General features: G+C 37.9%; 1 protein-coding gene across 3 annotated transcripts in view; it reads right to left on the bottom strand.

Annotated features, from left to right (window-relative positions):
- The window catches only part of FSTL5 (follistatin like 5), a 362,482-nt gene that overhangs the window by 323,318 nt on the left and 18,953 nt on the right, over window positions 1-20,211 (bottom strand). Inside the window, exon 2 of one of the 3 annotated variants that reach the window (XM_082314957.1) lies at window positions 7,195-7,247. The gene's annotated coding sequence lies outside the window, so the exon portion shown is untranslated. Of the gene's footprint in view, window positions 1-7,194; window positions 7,248-20,211 lie in introns of those variants that run through there. The other 2 variants (XM_082314955.1, XM_082314956.1) reach the window with 2 other exon arrangements.

The raw sequence follows: 20,211 nt of genomic DNA on the forward strand, positions 1-20,211 counted from the left end.
TATGCAAACAAGTTCCCAGCTTTTTCATTTGTTGACAGATATTCCCTATGCTTAAGGAAAAAAAAAAAAAAAAAGGCTTCAACTATAAAACAGGATTAAACAGATTTGCAAATAAACTTGCTAATCTATTTACTTTGCTTCAAAATTATGTAGCGTAATAGGCCAAGCTACACTGAATAATTAACAATTATTTTGCTGCTTTTGCTTAGAAAAACCGAAGAACAAAGTTAAGAGTGGCATTTGATTCATTACTCCCCCTTGAGCCTGTGATTCACTCCTGCGATATTTCATGTCCTGAATTATCCCACAGTATTTGCCAGTCTGGAGAAAAATATTCTGAACTGGTTTCATTTGACCTCTTACCTTTGAAATTTCTAAGCCAAGTTCAGAATTGTTGAAAGGCAGAACTATTCTTATTGGAGCTCCACCTTTTTATTTAGGTTTGAGACCAATAAAACCAAGCAGAGCCTTGCTTTCATTAGTACTTTATAGTCGCCAGAAGTCAGAGAAGAGTGACACAAAATTTACATTTTCTAAAATGTAAACATAAATGTAAATGTAAAACAACAGTTTAGAACTGCATGCATTTATCCCAAGGAAAAAAAAAGTTGCTATTTATTAGAGACATAATTTACATGATTGTAACAGTTCTTTTTTCTAGGATTGAATATCTTTGCTTTTTTAAACAAATACAGAGGATTATTAGACAAACTCACACACAAAAAAAAAATATCAGAATGACAAACTGGCATGATTAGATAGATCTAGAACACACCTAGAACTGAGCAACCATAGCAGTTGGGTTTTCACTGAGTATCATTTACTGTCAAAGGCAATAGCCCAGCAAACAGCCAAGTGATCCACTATCAAATGTAAGCTTAGGACACCTGACAGGGTGTACGTATGTTGACATCATCATTAATAGTAAGTGTATGCCTTCACATGCACATCTTTGTGTTGGTCAGTGTAAGCAGGGTCTATAAAGCACCACTTTAAACAGAGGGGTTCCCCGAATACTGATTTTATGACAAAACTCCTCCCTGAGTTTGCATTAGTTCTGCAGTCAGCTGTTTGGTCAAGTCATTAGCATCCATTTTTTTTCAACTTTTGAACGGTGCTGTTAAAGGTCTTGGAACTGAACACTATACAAAATCACATCCTTACAAGTATACAAATATGCTTGAAGAAGGATTACTACTGAAGACAGACTTTTTCTAATTAGAACAGATGACCAAAATGGCTATGGACCACACTTGATGTATATATGTATATTTTGAACACCATTTTGTTGAAAAATAGAAATGCCATTTTACTTCCTTGAGAGTCTGCATATCATTTCAAATCTTCATTTTTTAAACATGATTTATAAAATCAAGCAGCCCAATACAAATGAAGGCACAACATTACATAGAAAATACAATCAGATGTAAGACATAAATTTAAAAGTGCAGAATTAGTGTCTTAGCGTCAAAGTTTATCATCTGAGTGATGGTGGTAAAATGACTTACCTCAGCAAGATCAATGACTTTTACTCATGTAATGATGGATATAGTCCCTTTGCAGTTAACAGGACTACATATATGAATAAAGAGCACTCAAGTGAACAAGGATTTGCAGACAGGCCCCCTATACTTACAGATAAACATAGAAAGCTGGGCCATATACTTAGTGGATTGAGGTTGGTTTGCTGGGGTTTTTTTTCCCTCAGTTCATGCACTTTTTGCACCACACACTTCAAAATTAACTTTTCCAAAATATTTTTGTAATGTCTGCTTTAGAAAGCAAGCATCCTGAATCTTCATACTTCAAAAAGTATCATTATTTAAAATTATATCACAACATTTCACAGCCAATTAATATTCGTGTCAATGACAGACGATAAGAGCTGTCCTAACTGACGGGTAGACTATTAATGAAGGTTTGCAATCAGTGCAAGTGCTGTGTAATAAACTTTCTTTCCCTACCATTTGAGGGAGGAAAGCAATAGCTGCTTTATAACTGGGGGGAGAGGTGGAATAGTAAAACATATGTATTTCCTAATTCTACCTAAATTTAATGAAAGCTTTGGAAACCTAAAGTACTTTCTCCTGAATTTGCTTGCTTTCAACTTTGTTCCTCAGTAGTTCTGTGCTGCTGCCCGATGGTTATCTTTGTAGTCTAGCTGATAAAAATACTCAGTAAAAACAACCCACCTTAACATTAAATAAATGATGCAGGAGTAAAAAAATGCTACAATAACATGAAACAGTCTCATCAGCTTCATCTCATCAGCAAAAGTTACCTCACACTCACAGTTACTACAACTGCTAGCACTTGTGCAGGGCAACTACGTAAAGAAACAATTGTGGTTTAGGTCCCAGTTCCAAAGAAAATTCATCACAATCACGAGAGTATGAAGTGCTACATAATGTTAAAAAATACAGGGTGGGGACCTCATTCGGCTGCTTGCTCTGTTCAGCCATCTCAGTAGCACTGGCTACAAGCAGCAGCAGCCCATTCCTTCTAGAATCAGCCTTAATCTCCGACAGAAGTCCCTGCGTGGTGCTCTGCCCTGTACGTGTCGAAGTCCCTGCGTGGCACTCTGCGTGTGCCCAAAGCCCTGCGTGCCACTCTGCTCTGCGTGTGCCCTCTGACAACTCGCTGAAGCGGTAGAAAACCCCTCTGTGAAGCAGAGCGCCCTACCAAGCTTGTGAAAGGTTAAACATTGACAAAATAGCAAGACATTTCATCTGCCCACACTTCCCAGTTCCGTTCAATCACCACCAACAGCAGCCCTATAACACAACATAATACGGTATTATTAAATCAGAGATTTGCATTTACACCTTGTTGTAGCCTGGAAGAAGGCCTGACATTCATCAGTCCATATCAAAGGAAACAATCCACAACTTTCACAGGCACACACACACACACCACATTGACCTTGGAGGCGGAGGTGGGGCTGATCCCTTTCAGAAAGGTGCTATTTCACAAGTTCACAGTGTTACAGCATTAAATTGTTCATCGAGTAACCAGGTACCACCGTCCTTCTATTACACTCACACACAGGCACCACAAGAACACAGAGCAACATGAGGCTATGCTTTTAAATCCTCTTTTAATTCCTACTTTGCTCTCTACTTCCCAGAATGACCTTACATATCCCTTCTTCCCCCAGACAGAATCAATTAGAGCTTTTCTTGTCCCCCAAACCTGGTGTTTATAGAAAGCAGCTTCTGTAATGTCTTCTGATATCTTTTTACGACACTCAAGATTTCTATAATAAAATATTTTCAAACATTTAAACATTACCCTGACAGCAAGTTTTTAAGTAAAACAAGCTTCTAACTTCGCGTTCTACATTCATCTTTTGTTCACAGAGCCCTTTTCACTAAAAACTGCACACCTCTTTCCAAAGTGTTGCCCCTACACTGACCTAAGCTCCCAACTTTGCTCCGCTTTTAATTGCCAGCTCCTCCACCCCATTCGCCACCCCGCCACCACTTCTACGCAGATGCCAGCCGAACAAAAAACATTCACGTTCCTGCTTACCTTACCCAAGAGTCACTAAAGTCCGCAAGGAAGAAACCACAGACGCCGGGTCCCCGCTGGAGAACGGCAAACGGAGGAACACTTCTTCGTTTAACAAAGCCAAAAGCGGACGCGCCGCGATCCGGCGAGGGAGCCACCAGTCCGGAGAAAACTCGAAGCGATGCCGGCCCCGCGCTTCCCGCCGAGCCCCGGCGCGGAGAGCGAGGAGCGGGCGAGTGCCCCGGCCCCGAGGCGCCGCGGGGAGGCGGCGCCGGGCGCCCGCCCTTCAGCACCCGCAGGGCCGCGGACAGCACCGGCCCCGCTCGCCGCCGCCGAGCCCGACTGCCGCCCCCGCCGCCGCTCCGCTCCGCTCGGCCCGGCCCGGCGCGGCGCGGCCCGCCCCGCCCCCGGCCCGCCCCCGGCCCGCCCCCCGAGCTGCCGGCATCACCCGACGCCTACCAAAACTTGCTCCCAACTCCCCCCTCTCTGTTTTTAAATTATTACTGTATTTTCCTAATGGGGCTGGGGAAACCGACGCCTCGTATCTCGCCTCCCCTTCTCGCCGGAGGGCTCCTCGCCCAGGCGGAGGGCCGTTGCCCTGGTGGAGTTCACCCTTCTCCCCCTCCGGGCTCCCCCCCGCAGGGGCATCGCCCCGCTCCCCGCTCCCCGGCCGCCCCCACTTCGCCCGCTCCCCACCTAAGGCGGGGAACCCAGAGCACCTGGGGCGCACTGCAGCGCGGCCGCCCGCGGGGAGAAGGGCAACCGCTGTGGAACAGCGAGGAGTTCCCAGCCGGAGCGCAGAGGGTCCCCGCGCTGCCATTTTTAACGCAGGGTGGACGTTACGCAATGTTCATAAGCGTCAATGTACCGACGGGCTGTCTGAAAGCGCAGGTGTGCTGGAGGCTTCGCACAGCCTGCATCCGTCATCCCTACCATCCGCACCGAGGCTTAGTGCCCGAGCGCTGAGGTAGAGCTCCTCACTGGTAACCCACGCTAAGAACATTGACATGTTGCTGTGAATCATCCCCCCCCGTTAGGAAAAATAAGGGAAAAAGTCACCCTGAGATAAGACTATTAATTACATCCTCTGTTTATAAGAAGGATAACAGGTACCTTCGCACGAACAGGAGCAAACAAAACAAAAAAGCCACAAGCTAACGGCCTAAAAATTAGAAATATCTTTACGTGAAGTCAAGCAAAGAAACCATAGTTTGAAGTCTCACTCGAACCTGCTTTATTGTGAGGGAACAGATTTAGTTATCTATTACTTTTAAATCAATTTACCATCCATTCCACCACTTTTAAAGAGTAGCTACTTAATCTTCAATGTGCAATCATTATGAAAATTATCTACTCTTTTATAGGCTACCTACTTCAGGCCTTTTGGGAAAACATTTTACAGGTTAAAGTATTAAACTGTCTTTAAATCATCCGCGACTAGGCTAAGACAGACAGAGGTCAGCTGTTCTGCCGTACACTAGCACGCCAGGTTAATTATACTTGTGTCTACGTGTGGAATAAACTTGTGGTGACAAACAAAACTAGGTAAATCCAGTACTTAAAGAACGGAACTAGTTAGCGCAGGAAATAATAAAACGGGATAGGTTCGACTGCATTAGCTTACTGCGATCTTGTAAGGGAGTCCTTACTGGACTGCTAATTAGGTCATGGCACTGCAAGAAGAAACACGATTAACTTTTACACACAAAGTGTAGAATATAAAGCCAAATCAACCCGACTTTCATTGATCCAACCGTTTATAATTGCCAGTTATCATAAAGGCAGCTAGGCTGGCATCCGGATAACATTCCTGAACCACTATGATTCTATTTCTCCCCTCTTTTTTCTCTTAAGCCCCTCAGGTTTTTTGCAAAGTACAAACAGAATAAAATTGCACTACTTAATGACAATTTTTGGGGTGCAAACCTCATGTTGAGTCAACTTTGCTTCCCGCTAGCTCAGCTGCACTAGAAACTCTCCTGGGACAGAGGTCAAGGTAAAAATTACTTGGTCCAAACTAAGTAGAAATTGGAATCTTGTGAGGGCAAACAGGGACCTTGCTCATCCATTCCCCTTTGCCATTATGAAAGTACACGAAACAAACAACAATTACATAAATTTTTATATAACCCAGTTAATGAAGTAGTCAGGATGACTATCAGATTATGCAAGGCCTGACATACTGTGGCTTACTGCTTGGCTTTGCAAATGGCTTTGCGAATGGCTTTGCAAATTTTTGGTTCTTTACTAAGAACCCCAAAAATAGCACATGGAAGGCTCTTGAAAAAATTCTGAAAATATCTAAACCTTGTGAGGGACTTGCACTCTTGAGTGTAAATAATGATACAACAGTGTAATACATTAAGGTATCTTGGTATTCTTGCATTTTTGAATGTGTGTATCTGATCCTGCTCATCTTTCTTCTTTGGACACTCACTGGGACATCCAGTTTACAAAGCTCATATTTAATTAAAATTACTTTGATGTATTTGTAGCACACACATGTTCTATTTTTTCCTCTAATTTCGCTCTATATCAGCTATCACAGATAGTAGTTAGAAAATAAATTTTGCTTATTCTTATCCTGACAGCTTTCTGTCTTCCACTCAATGGATATTGTTTATGAGCTCTATTTTGTGTATTGTTTGTTCTGGTTTTCCACCAAAAAAACAATTACGTGAATGAACTAAAATTTTTTCATTATTTTGTGACCCATACATGTTTTTGTGACCTATGATGTAATCATCATCTCTGTTTGCAGTTGCAACATTTGGAACTTTTTCATCCACAGAGTATTACAACTGGGATATTACTTTACTTGATGTAATCCGGACCAATGTACACTACTTCAGTGGAGAATTTATTCTGTGTTTAACAACTAATTGTTAGTCAAGAGAGACTGTGGATACTTAGTAGCACGTTTCTGGTTTTCATAACCTTAACTGGGATAGTTTAGCATTGTATCTTACCAGATCCCATGTAGTATGCCACACAATTTTCAGAGTTTGGTATGCTTAAGAGTCCCATGTGCTTGGCAGTCAGTTATGCTTGGTTTTCATTTTTCTACCTGAATTACTGTATTTGAAGCATTTGCCATTCTTATATTGGGCAGAGGAGGAGCTGTGCAGTAAGTACTAATGTTTTCTTGTAAAGGTGAGAAACACAGAGAACTTCAAAGCCGTTTTATGCTTGTTAAGACTGTAGGTATTAATAATGAAGATTCTCTATTTTGTATTTATGAGGTGCTGTTTAATATAGGATCCAATACAGTAGAAAACTTCATGTAAGACAAAGAGAAGAACAAAGTCTCAATATATTAAGGGGAAGTCAATGCAAGTAAGACATGATGAAAGCTATTTAGCAACCCATTCCGTACTTGTCCAAAACATTTGCTCTAATACTTTACAGCCTGTCTCTTACTGAATTTAGAACAATAGTCACTTTCTTTGACTAATTTGGATCTCCTTTTCTACCACAAATAACCCGTTCTCCAGAACTATTTACCTGTGAAATGAATGCAGAATGAGAGAGTAAGCATAGTATTTCAGAAGTGGCTATTTTTCTTCTCTTGGCTTTTCTACTGCTAGCACTTCTAAAGCTATTTAAAATCATTTTTTGTGCTTAAGTTTTTGTAGTAGCAATCAGTAAGGAAAAAACCAGGAAATTTCAGAGACTTGCACTTACTCACTCTTCAGATTATTCCAGTGACTTCTGTACGGCTTGGTACCACTCACCACCTGTAAGTACAACAACAACATTTCATTTTTCTGTGGTATATATTTAAACATTCAAAATGAGAAAAGTGTTCCCATGAATAACATTACCAAGTTACCATAGAATTAAGGATATTAAAATCTGATACTACTAAGTATCAATTAATTTGTTGTCCCAGCTAACCTGGCAGTTACAAAGTAGTAAGACAAAAAAAAAAAATCGTTTTTCTTTTTTCTTTGAATCAAAAATATGCAACACTTTAAACACACTTCTATTTGTAGCTTAATAACAGAAATCGTTTTAGGCAATCTGATAGATTCAAGCAATAAAGAAATCTTATTGCAAAATATGCAGTCCAAAGTACTGCTGTTTGTAGGGTTTAATTTCCACTTTCTTTTTTTTATTTTTAATTGGCAGAAGACAGCTGCCCCTTCAGTGCAGCTGTTCCTGGTGAAGATCATTGATTAGCTTGAAGTCAATGACAGCAAAAGAACTCTCAGCCTGCTCTGACATGAGATGGCATGAATAATCCTCCAGATATCTCTCTCTTACACACACACAGCATGAAGTTTGGACACATACATCTTTCTCTCATCTTCCACTGGTCTAATTCACTCAATGTCTGTTTAATGTTTTAATGAAAGATGATAATGCATCCACTATAAACTCTGTGCTGATCAAAAGGCACCATAAAGCGTACTGAGACCTGGACCGGTGCTTTTATAACAGCAGGGCATCATAAGCACCAGAATGGCAGACGTTGGCAAATGGTATACAAGAAAATTAGCTTGCTTGTGGCTTGGAGAAAGGTTGTGCCAACCATCTGGCACAGGAGATCTCCCAAATGACAAAAGGATCATAAAGGCACATTAAGGTTTACCCCCTGTCTCCTCAGAGCCAGTTCTCACAAAGGGACCCAATTCCTTAAACAAAAGGAATATGCAATAGTGTTCATACACAAGAAACCTATCTTTGAAATGCATCAAAATAATTCAAATGTATACCACAGAACAACAGACATAAACTCAGGGGGAAAAAAAAAAAACAAACTAGATTCTGAGGTTAGATCTGTAGATTTCTCCATTATTTCTAATCAAATAAATGCTATAGGTTCATTTCAGTGTGTAGCAACTTTGCAATGATAATGATTCTAACAAGATGACGTTGCCCCCTTTCTCGCCTTGTGAATATAAAGTAACAACTGATTAAACAGTAAAGAGATAATACACTACAGAATTAAGAAGCACATTAAAAATTACTATTGAAAAATAATTGAGAAATGAGGATAAATATTTAATTCCTTATCATCCACCCTTTTTTGACTTCATTTGGGATCAAATTTCATTATTCATTATCACTGAAATCTGAAAACATAATACCACTCGATAGCAGATAACACAGATTCTATTAAAAAAACACACACACACAAAGAGAAAGCTGAAGATACTTGATTTCAGTATTTACTCGTGATGTTTATAAGAGATCTCTTAGGGCATCTATTGGAGAATCTTAGTATTGCACCCTAAAGAAAGGAGCCTGTAGAAACAGTAAGAAAGAAGGAACAAGTTCTTTTTTGGCTAACAGATTTAAACAAGAACATTAATTCCAACTTTTTTCTCTTCTGGCAGTCCTCGTTCACTTGACTAGAGCATTTAAAATAAACACCCAAATAAGAAAAGTGTTTTAGCGCTGATCCTGAAAACTTCATAGTTGAAGTATTCACTGATGGAAGTGAAAGAACTAATACTCCACATTTCATAATTTGGCATCTCATTCAATCTTGAGTGTTTAAATATGTAATAAGCTGAACATATCATGCTGTGTTTACTAGAAAGCTGAATATTTATTTTGCAGGAAAAAGTTTACTAAAACCATAGTGAGAAATTTAATTCATAAGGATTAGGTATTAACAAGAATGGCAAAGTTTTTGCATTAGGCTTGTTCAGTCTTTAAGTTGGTTTTCCAACCTCTTCAGATACTTTTAATTTTGAATTTTTACCTATGAAGCTCTATCGTAGTAATCCTGACATCTTTACAGGTTTGCCATGATTCATTTCTGTCCACTAGCATGGAATAGTCTCTATTTTGTACCTCATTTCCTTAAAGTCATATGCAGAGGCAATTTCTGGAGACAGATGCTGTGTAGCTAGGAGTTTCAGCTAGTTTGTGATAGAATAGAAAATAATTGTTTAATTTATTTTACAGAAAGGATAGCAATAAAGTAGCAAGCACCCTAATCAGCTTGGTTAGGCTGGATTTATTTTTAAGCAGAAGTTCTGTCAGGGCCTCTATCTTCCCTTACATATTTTTTGTGCTCTCCAAGAGAAAGCGACCCATAAGAGTCACCTGCAAGTTCTAGGTAGATCTGTCTGATACCTTATTAAAAAAACACCACCAACAACAACAAACCCACACCACCACCACCCCTAACCTGAGGCTGAGGCACACTGGCAAGTTGTTAATATCCACTACCACTGCGTTTAGGTAACCTTTCCCCCACCAATAAAAATTCCCTTGAGCAGCAATGGATAAGTTGGCTCAACAAGATCTAAAAACATTCTTTTGTACAGTCACAGCAAACTGCAACCTAAAATATCATCCTTTTGTTTGTTATGCATTACTACAGGAATGAATCTTCACAGACATTTTAAAAAGCCATGCAGACTTCTGAGGCAGTGTCCAAACATCAGGTGTGCTCAAATGCCCCGTGCAGTCTGTAAGCATCCATGAATTGTCTGATCATTACAGCACTAGAGAATAATTTCTCCTATAGCTTGAGAGTTCCTGCATTGTCCTTATTCTGCGTCATGCAGATGAAGCATGACCACTTGTTTTCAAGTGGGTTTTGCTAGGGAGTAAGCCAATCTAAATAGTGGTTGAATGTCTGGAACACAAGTCTAAGTTAATATACACTGGTGCATAGCCTAATTCACTCCTAGCCATGTATCTCATCATATATCTGATTCCATCCCAAGTTGTACTAAGAATATAAAGGAACCTGTTCTTCAAAGAATGCACTTACTGACTTTGAAGGAAGCAGGTCTGTGAACTCCAGTATCTGTACAGGGTAAGAGACATTTCCTACAGTTCTAGAGAGTAAGAGGAGAATATAATAAGGTTCATAGGCACATCTTACCCTGTCTCTCCTTGAGAGCGATCAGCCTGTCCCAGAAGAGCACAAGGAATATTAAACAGGGCAAATATTCTGGCTTATTGTCTTTGTGACTTTGATATTGCAGAATTTTCCACTTCTTTAGGAGATAAATTTCAACAAAGGTTCATACTGATATTACAAGAACTAGATATGGTAAAGAATGCAGTGCACTTGTCAGCTGGGAGACAATGTCATTGTCTTACGTATCAGTTAGTCTACAGTTCTACTCAGCCAGAACCCTTCTTTGTCTTTCCAGACAACATTATAACAGCCTGAGTGAACCATAAAATGGGGGGGGGGGGGGGGGGGGGGGAACCAAAAAGCTAAGAAGTTCAAGGAATATGGAAATTTCATCCCAATCTCTCCTTTTCCCCTTGCAACTAATTTCTAAGCATTGTGCCACTGGTCCTGCACAGAGGAATGAGATGATGCAAAAGGGCTAGTGTGCCAGTGTCATGTTGGCAAATCCTCATGCAAAAAAGGACATCCTCATTCTTACCTATAATGTACTTCCTGGGACAAAAGTAAAGCTGTAGTCTTATATTCTGCATCCATTTTATTTCATTTTCCTTCCTTTTTCATAGGTCACTCTATAAACTCTGACATTCACAAGAAATTCACCTTACTCTTGCCAGTAATATAGTGTGAAGTGTTAATAGGCACACATTTCTTAAATAATATCAGGGATGCAAAAGGGTTACTTGAAACTCTTCAGTTCTTGTACATCTCAATGAACCCATTTCAGGATTCAGCTAATTCTCCTCCAAAACTTAGCTCATTTAAAATGACAGACTTTTAATTACATATGACATACTATCCAATTAAGTGTAAAAATCTATTTTCACCAGTACAGTAATATTTGAAAAGTTGAGATTTGTCAAAAAAAAAAAAATCATATATTCTTCACATGCTTTACTCAAAAAGGAAAAAAAGAGAGTGCGTTACAGCTTGTTAAATATTCAGTTAAAAGATCTCTTTTTTTTTTTGCACTTTATCCTACCCTTCATGTAGTTTTTATTAGGAGTCAGAAACAGGCCAAGTAGGTCCTTGTTCTTCATTCTTTCTGAATTTATAGCAATTTGTTTAAAAAGGATTACTCAGTCTCATAGGATTATTTCCAAATGAAATTTGGAAGAAAAATGCCCCCCCCCCCCCCCCATCTTATTTTGTTTCTAAAAGCAATTACAAATCAGGAGTTGAAATTCACTATAAATGAAATTTGTGTTTAACCTTAACACATCTGATTAGCTTGCTAGTAATTCACAAATACAGGAGCCATTACTCCTGTATACTTCCACAAGGAAAGAAAACATTGATGCCCTCTTTTTGCTTAAATGGGAAAAAGAATACCAAGAGGCTAAGCTGTTTAAGCAGTCACAAAAGAAATCTAGGGCACTGCTAGGAACAGAAGTTTCCCATTTCTTATTCATTCTTAATCACATGATAATCCTGCCTTATCAATCAACATGTAAATTTAAAAGCAGTGATTACAAGTCATCAGTAAAGATGATCTAATATTTTAGTACAATAGAAAAAGCCACAAAACTGAACTTCAAAGAGAGTTCAGAAAAACCACAGCATGCACTTCTTTTAACATAAATGGTACTGCTTGCCTGATATAATCCAATAGTATTGATTCAGTAAAACTATTTATATTCACTGTAAAATATGCCTGCTATGCTCACTTACTCAATGTGTGCTACAGAATATACATACGCTGTATTTTTTCACTAAAAAAGTCCAAAAATACATATAGTACAGTTATACTGTCAACATTTTGGAGCAGGATCAAAATACATACCATGCTTCTACATTTGCATCTCTGCTAAATCATTTACTTGTTTTCAGTCAGGAAGTCAACATCACTCTGAAGTTTCAGAATTCATAGATTTACACAGTTCATAGCACACATTATAAAAATTTATTCGGCACTACTTGTAAGTATAGATGCTTAAGGTATCAAGTGACATTCATCTAAAATGATATTAGAAAGCTTTAATGAAAGGCTATTAAGTTGCTAAGTAAGTCAAATGTTTGAAATGCAGGTGCAATACGCATACTCAGTTTGCACTTTTCTGTGAGCATATATATTCTAGCACAATCTCTGTTCAGACAGACCAGAACTGGTTTTCCCCAGCAGCTCTCTATTCGGTGAATAGGTATGGGTGAGACAATGTTTACTTTCAGAAACTATTTTCTTCAGGCACGTGTAATTGCTAATCACCTATGAGGTGTCTGTTCTTAGTGACTTACCAAGCACCAAAGAGGCAGAAGACAAGTTTCAAGGCAGCAACCAAGCGGATAAACCCAGAAACCCTCTCCTTATTCCACCGGCAATCATGCTGTCCCACTCACAACACAAATTCAGTCTTTTGCAACTGGCAACACATTTCCTATAGGAAGTATTTTACTCACAATGTAATGGTGTCTTTCACAATCTTGAGGGGTGTTTGAGAAAAATCTAAAGTTGCTGTTTAGACAGAGCAGTGTCAACTGCTGTTACTGTCAGGTAAACTGACTTAAAACCAACATTGAATTGGCGGTATTAAAAACAGGGGGGGAAGACAGGGGGTTGAAGGACAGAAACATAGGACTCAGAGTTATATTTTCAGGAAAGGGTATTTCCTGAGAGAAACACCAGTGGAACAGCCAAAGAGGTTAACTGGCAGGACAAGATCACAGACAAAAAGGTTCTCTGGACAGCGGAGTACAGGAAGTAGAGATAACACAAAGTGACAAAGAGACCAAAGAAAGAGTTGAGGAGTAGAAAAAGGTGGGTGAGGAGGAGGAAGGGAAAACAGAATTAAATTCCTGGAACAAGTGGAAGAGCTAGAGAGGGAGAAAGGATAAGAAAACTCAGTACATATGGTAGAGGAAAGGGAAGAGAGATATGGAAATGCCACCTCAAGTTTCACCTGCTTTTTTCTGGAAAGCACTTAGCAAGATTTTGTTCAAAAGGAAAGAAGCAGAGGAGAAAGTTTGAGGGATGAATCATTAATGGTTCCATCCAAAGACCGAGAAGCTAAACAAAAACTGTTATGCTGAATTGCAGGACTAAGGAAACTCAGTTCAGCATCTACTTGAAAAGAACAACAATTTGCAAGTCATGTTGGAATGTCTACATCTCCTGTTATGGAACAGAATAAACCCAGTGTAAATTGGTAATCTTCATAATCATCTATTAAAAATTGCCTACAGATGAAGATTTATTCACCTAATAAATTCCCACATAAGTTTAAGTAGTTAATATATTTGAGAACCAGTGATTTGGCAAATACAGGAATGGCAAAATTAATGAGTTATTCATGTGATGTATTTGCTCAGCTCTATTACATAGTGCTCCAAAAATAAAGGGGGGGGGGAATCAAGAGGATAATATTTGTCCAAGAGCATTCCAATACTACACGCTACTTACAGGCTTTACCGAATCTAATGGAGCTTACAGTGGAATCTGCAACAATATGACTGGACAGAGGATAATTACCCAAAGCCCTTCAAAATAAAATCATGTTACACTCAAACCTGCGTTAGGTGCCAAGCAATACAAAGGCCTATTAGGAGAATTGCTTAGACCAGCCATAAAAGCATAGCAACATTATATTCTCTCACTTAAAACTGCTGTTCACACAGGACCACATTGTATTCTAAGTCTCTGTGGCTCTAAGACAAAATTAGTGAGTGTGACATTCTTATCTGTTCCAGCTGTGGCTGCTAACCCCATCCATGCAACATGGAGATACCTCAGTAGTGAGTTTAACACTAGGTCAGGTACAGGTGTCAGTCTGGTTGTAGTAGCAAAGCAGACTAAGATACTATCCAACCTGTCCGTAGTGCAGCTTTATTTAGCGTAAGCATTCTTTGAAAAACCTTTTTAAAATAAAACACAGTATTAAACTGTGATATGGGCTTTTGTTGAGATTATGCTCTCACTCTTTTCTAAATTTGGTGGTACAACTATAGTCAGTGGAGTAGCCTCACTTTAAACCAAAATATGCAAAAGCAAAGCCAAGTTCATCATGCTGTGAATATACTAAAGCATTCCAACAGCAACTTAAGAAAAAGCAGAGTTAAACAAACAGTTCAGGAAAACGAAACTGGTATAACATATCTATTTTCAAACATTAAAAGCAGTATTATAGCAAGAGCTTTGATTTGCTGCCTGTGGATCCATTTAACTAAGTATGCAGCTGGTCCAGCGGATCTATTTGACTATGTATGAAACAGTGCGTGACTACATATGAAACAGTGTGATGGTTGCAAAATTAAATCCTAGCTGGAAAAGGATGAAAAAGTGCATTGTCATATAAACAAAGTAGCAAAATAATTTAGATTACTTAGACATATTTTGATGCATGAATCTTATTTCTATCCAGTTCTGTGAAGAACTTGCCAAGTTCACTTTCATCAAAGACTATCCCTTCCTGTTAGGATGTAGAAGTGCCATTCAAACCTATACGAAATGACTGTTCGAGTAAACCTCACCTGAGTGTATGGCCAACATACTTAAAATTCTATCCCAGCTTTCAAGTCTTGCTTTGAAATCCCTTATTCATTACCCATCTGAAACAATTAATTGATCGTAATTAAACCCAAAATAAGGTCACCACACAACTTGCCCTTATTCATTATACATATATATACACCCAACAGTTCTTCTTAACATACTAATAACCACTCTGCAGAGAGTATACTGTGTACAGGTCAATTCATACAGTCTATTTTGGATAAACAAATTTTTGTGTCATATTAGGAAAACCATCATAAGACATTCTTCAGTTTATACTGATTCTTTCCATGTGTTGACTTTGAAGGAATTAAGTAAAATTCCTACTTATCCAAGCTGTAACTGATTTTCCCAACTGATTCCACCTTGCAGCTTTTGGAACTGTTGTCTGTTTTGGAACTCAAGTGCAAACAATCTATAGACATTTCTGCATCAACCAAACATTTCTCCTTTTATGAGTAGTCATTATTTTATATTCCTGATACAGCCTTCCAAATCTCCCAGAAAGGACAACTGTAGTGATTTTAAGTGTAGGGCAAAGGTTTTTACTTAGCATATGACTGAAACTATTCTTATGTTGTTTCCTTCAATGGACTCTAAAGCAAGGAGACAATTATTTTGATATACAAGCATCCAACTCTTCACATTTCGATTTGTATTTCAGCATTATTAGCTTCCAGACTCCCTTAGAGTCTAACTGAAGATTTAGATACCTAATTTTAAGCATCAAGACTTGAAGAATAATCATCCCTGTTCTACTTGAGCTCTTCCAGCAGTGTTTGTTTTGATTAGATAAATGTAAAATAATTAGAAAACTCTCAATATGAATGTTTTGTTGTATTTTGGCACACCTTATCATACTCCATTTTGTCTTGCTCCATATAGCTCAAAATTTCATGCTGGCATTAACAGCTGCGCTTTTTGTTTCAAAACTGAGTTTTCCATTATCTTTTATACCTTTTTCATCAAACATGAAACAGGGCAGAAACTGTTTGGTGTGCTATAATATATCCGTCATATACAGTGTTCTGCAGAGTAAATGTAGAAGTGTAATCTGTGTTATTGAAAAAATTAACAGGTGGAGCAATCTGTAGAACATTAAACATTCACTCTACGTTGTTTTCCTCCTTTCCTTGCAAGTTTACATGAGTCAGAATGTGAACAGCACAGATAAAAACATCTTATGTAGAGCTGTAGGACTCCACTGAGCAATTCAGATCAGAATTTTTAGAAGAGCAAGTACTCTCCTGAGAGATGTGGGCATTTCAAATTTCATCATTCATCTCAACTAAGATGAAAAAATGAAGTTGTTTCCTTTTTAGAACTTAACATGTACTTAAAATGAATCATCTAATCACGTATTCTTTCCTTACAGAAGATGATTAATTCTTCTGATTTTGTGGGCTGCAGCTAACTGAAGAATTAAGGAAGTTTTCAATCTATTTATCTCCCAGCTATGTTAAAACAAACAGTGCTATAAAAAACATTATTGACTTTGATGGTTTCTTGGTAATAATCATTAAATATTTAAGCTTTTAATAAATTCATAAATATTGAAATTTTCAGAATACTGAAAAACAACTGTTGTTATAGTTATCTTAGTTGTATGGTCTTTATTCTACTTCATAGCCATGTGATTTTTTTTTCCCCGAATTCAATATAAACCTCAAAATTACACCTGTACTGCTTTCACCTCCTTAATTTCCAAGATCTTGAGCCCTTTTATAAGGGCCTCATTTCAGTGTTCTTTTGAGTTTCATCAAGTAACAAGTATCTTGTGTTTCTCCAGGTGTTTTAAAGCTGCTATCCTGGCATCAACCCCCTCATACAGCTACACTAGCTGTTATCCCTTTAAGTTTCATCAGCATCACTGAGGTTTCATTCACTTTTTCTTCTAGGGAAGAAGTTTACACGAATGCTCCTTGAAACACCTATCCCAAAGGATGTTTTTTTAGTGGAACGTCAACATGTGGAGTATTTGAGGTAGAATTCCTGATTTATTGAAAACAATTAGAGGATTTCCATTATGTTCAGTAAACCAGACTGAAGAAACCCTGTCCAAATGGATATTTACTTATCCAACAAAAATTCAGCTCAAGTGAGTGTTAGCAAAACTACTAAAAACCAAGAATCTGATTAGCCCCAAATTAAGTTCTTGTTACATACTTTAAATTGTTCTTGATTCATTTATTCTCTGTGGAGGTTTACTCAAGCTATACCCACCAAAAAGGAGGTATAAAAATTGTGAACATCAAAGACTTGCTCTACAGTCAGTGTCAAAAATTGGAGGAGAGAAATGCAAGGCAGCACTCAAACTAACCTACAGTGACTATGATTTTGGCTAAAATGCCCATGATGGTATCATTACTTTTGGTAGTGATGGTTTTGCACACTGTTCTATTTCATCAATTGCACTGCTTATACAGAGATATCCAGAAAATTTTAAGGAAGTTTGAATCTGAATTGAGAACAAAGTACTTGTGGAAATTCTTCCACACTTTTACAGAAATGTGTGTGACAACAATTCTACACCCTATCCCATTCATATTCTCCAACAACAGCTGATATTTATGAAGTGTCAGTGGCTTAACGATTAAGCACATCTAGCAACTATCAAAAGAAGACCCAAAGATATAAATATGAATATTATTGTTTGAAACCTATTTTAGAAGAAAAAATGCATTCTATGGTGTATAAGTTCCTGTATCCTGCCACAGAAACTGGAATAATTACATGTTATCACTAAATCATAGTTCTAAGTATTTTGAGTTGTGCACTTTTTTTTTGTTTGCTAGTCTTTTGTTTTCTAGTTAAGCTAGCTGAGGTATTGTTACGATTATCTAAGTTCTGTTACGATTATCTAAGTTCTGTTTGTTACTTTGTTATTGTATTACCCAGAGACCATATTAAAGGAAAACGGTTTCTTTCTTTCCTCACATTAGTCCCTGTGGTAGCAACACTGAAAAAGCAAAGGCCTCAGAAAGACAGCAGAAGACTATCTCAAAGAATCAGAGCATTAAGGAGGTCACTACAATTAGTTCAATAAGTAGACTAACTAATGTAATACTTCCAAATATGATAATGCAATTTACTGAACTTGTCCATCTTGCTCATGTGAGAAAATAGTTCCTTTCTAACCCCAAACTTGCCTGTGATATCATAACTCCATGGTGGAAACCCAGCTTCCAGCTACAGGCAGCCTGAGTCTTTGATTATCAATTCTTCTTTATGAAATATGAGCTTTCTCTGGTGTCAAGTTGATTTAAGAGTGATACTTTCTGTATCCTTCTGGTTTCTAGTGCAGCTACCTGGGGAACTAATTTGAGAAAGAAACAGAACAGTTTAATTTTGTATGAGAACACTTTCAGTCTGTAGATTACGTAACTTGCTCTAAATTTGCTAATGTTTAAATGACCTTAAGCAAATTCATTTTAGAGTTAATACATGCAAACTTTCATCAGATAAGATGAAGAGTGTTATACAAGACCAGGTCTGCAGTCTCTCAGCTTCGCTAATGCCATTCATTTTCCTGATCCTGCTCAGAGTATTTGATGTCTCATACTAGGGAAATCACTAAATCAACAAGAATGGGGAAAAAGACTTTTTCCAAATCTATAGCTGGGAGAATCCGGAATTGCACTTTGGCACTTGTAGGTTTTGTTTGTTTGGTTTTTACTATTTTCCTTACATAAATGCTTAATCGTGTTTTAATCTGATAAACTATTAGATGTAGAATTATCATACTGTGGACATTCAAATTATACAATTGGAGGAATTGTATAAACACCATTTATTTTTACTAGGTTTAATTTTTTATCTTTCATTTGAATCAATCATCTCTTGTTTTATGCAAATGCTTACCAGTAGCTGTTTTGAGTGCCTCTATCAACCTCCCCTCTCTTTAAGCTCTTTTCCACAAAATAGTTACGTGTCTCATATTTTTATCCCGTATTTTTTAACTCTCTTCAATCTTATTAAATCCTGTGCAAGAGAGTATAATGGCCAGATGATTCAGTGGTTCCCATCTGTACAGGAAAAGCTCTGGTAGCATCAGTGAGGATTTTTATCTAAAATCCTGTCATCTGGGCAAGATTATTGTGCAGTCTATCTGGGAGACTTTATGAAATCATAATTCTTTCAAATTCAGAGGAAAAAAAATCCCACATATTCAAGAGAGCAGGATTTCACCCATTCTGAGGCTTGCCTTGCCCTTCTTGTGAAATAAGGGCATTCTGATTCAAAGGATGTAATTTAGACCTTTTTTTAAATGGAAAATTATCTTTTTTTCATTTTCTAATCCTGCATCTGTAAAGAAGCAGGGTAAATTGAGACTCTATGTATTTGTACCAAAGGGGCTTATCCTGACAGTTTTCTGTCTATCTTTTCTTTCTGTTATTTTTCTGAAACACGCATTTGATGTACCTTGAATGCTATATATGCTGAGTGAGATTGCTCCTTCATTTCCCTTTATTTTGTTGAAGACTCTTGACCACAAAACAACACAGCTGCTACAGAATGCTCAGACTTTTCAACACTTTGCTATTCATCAGATTAAAATTTACTACTTCAGAGCATCATGTTTTCTCTTTCCATCATGACTTAGATCTCCAAGGACCTATCTTTGTTTTTCTTTTGTTTGCTTCCTATGGTATTATTTGTGCTCACAAATGATCTCTGCTATAAGAACTATAATTAGGCTAGTGTTTTTCAGCCTTCAAGCAGTTCTGAATAAATATGAGAACTGTGCTATTTGGACACCTGTAAATGAGTACCGCTTCTTTCATTTGGTCTTACACATCACCTAGGGTCTGGAAAAGGAAAAAGTAAACATTGGTTTCCTGCTATCAGTCCCCTGCCCCTGCAACACAGTAAGAACTTAGACACTAAACGTGAAATACAGTACAGTTTAACTGACGTTTTAACTTGATGACACCCACATGATCAGTATGATTTATCCAATATGCATGATTTATTCAATGCTCAGGGACATGAGGCCCAGCAGAACCTTCTCACCTGGCTGTGCTTCCCCCTGCTCATCCCCAACCACTCACAAACTGTAGCCTTCTACCACAGTCTCCTCCCCCCAAAGCAACAGCAGTCAATTATAGATAGGTAGAGATACACTAGTTTCAAATTTTTCACCATTTAAGATTTTATTTCTCCTCTAACTTTTTTTTTTTTTTTTTTTTTTTTTGAGCTATGGATTGTTGTTGAAGCAGGGACACTTAAAAAAATTATGATGTCAAAAAAAAGAAAAAATCTTACTGAGAGAAAATTAGAAAACAGAAAGCCACATTTAAACAGGGGTGATAAAATAAAAAATTGAGAT

Source organism: Platalea leucorodia, assembly GCF_965183815.1.
Source record: "Platalea leucorodia genome assembly, chromosome: 6".
Lineage (NCBI taxonomy): Eukaryota > Metazoa > Chordata > Aves > Pelecaniformes > Threskiornithidae > Platalea > Platalea leucorodia.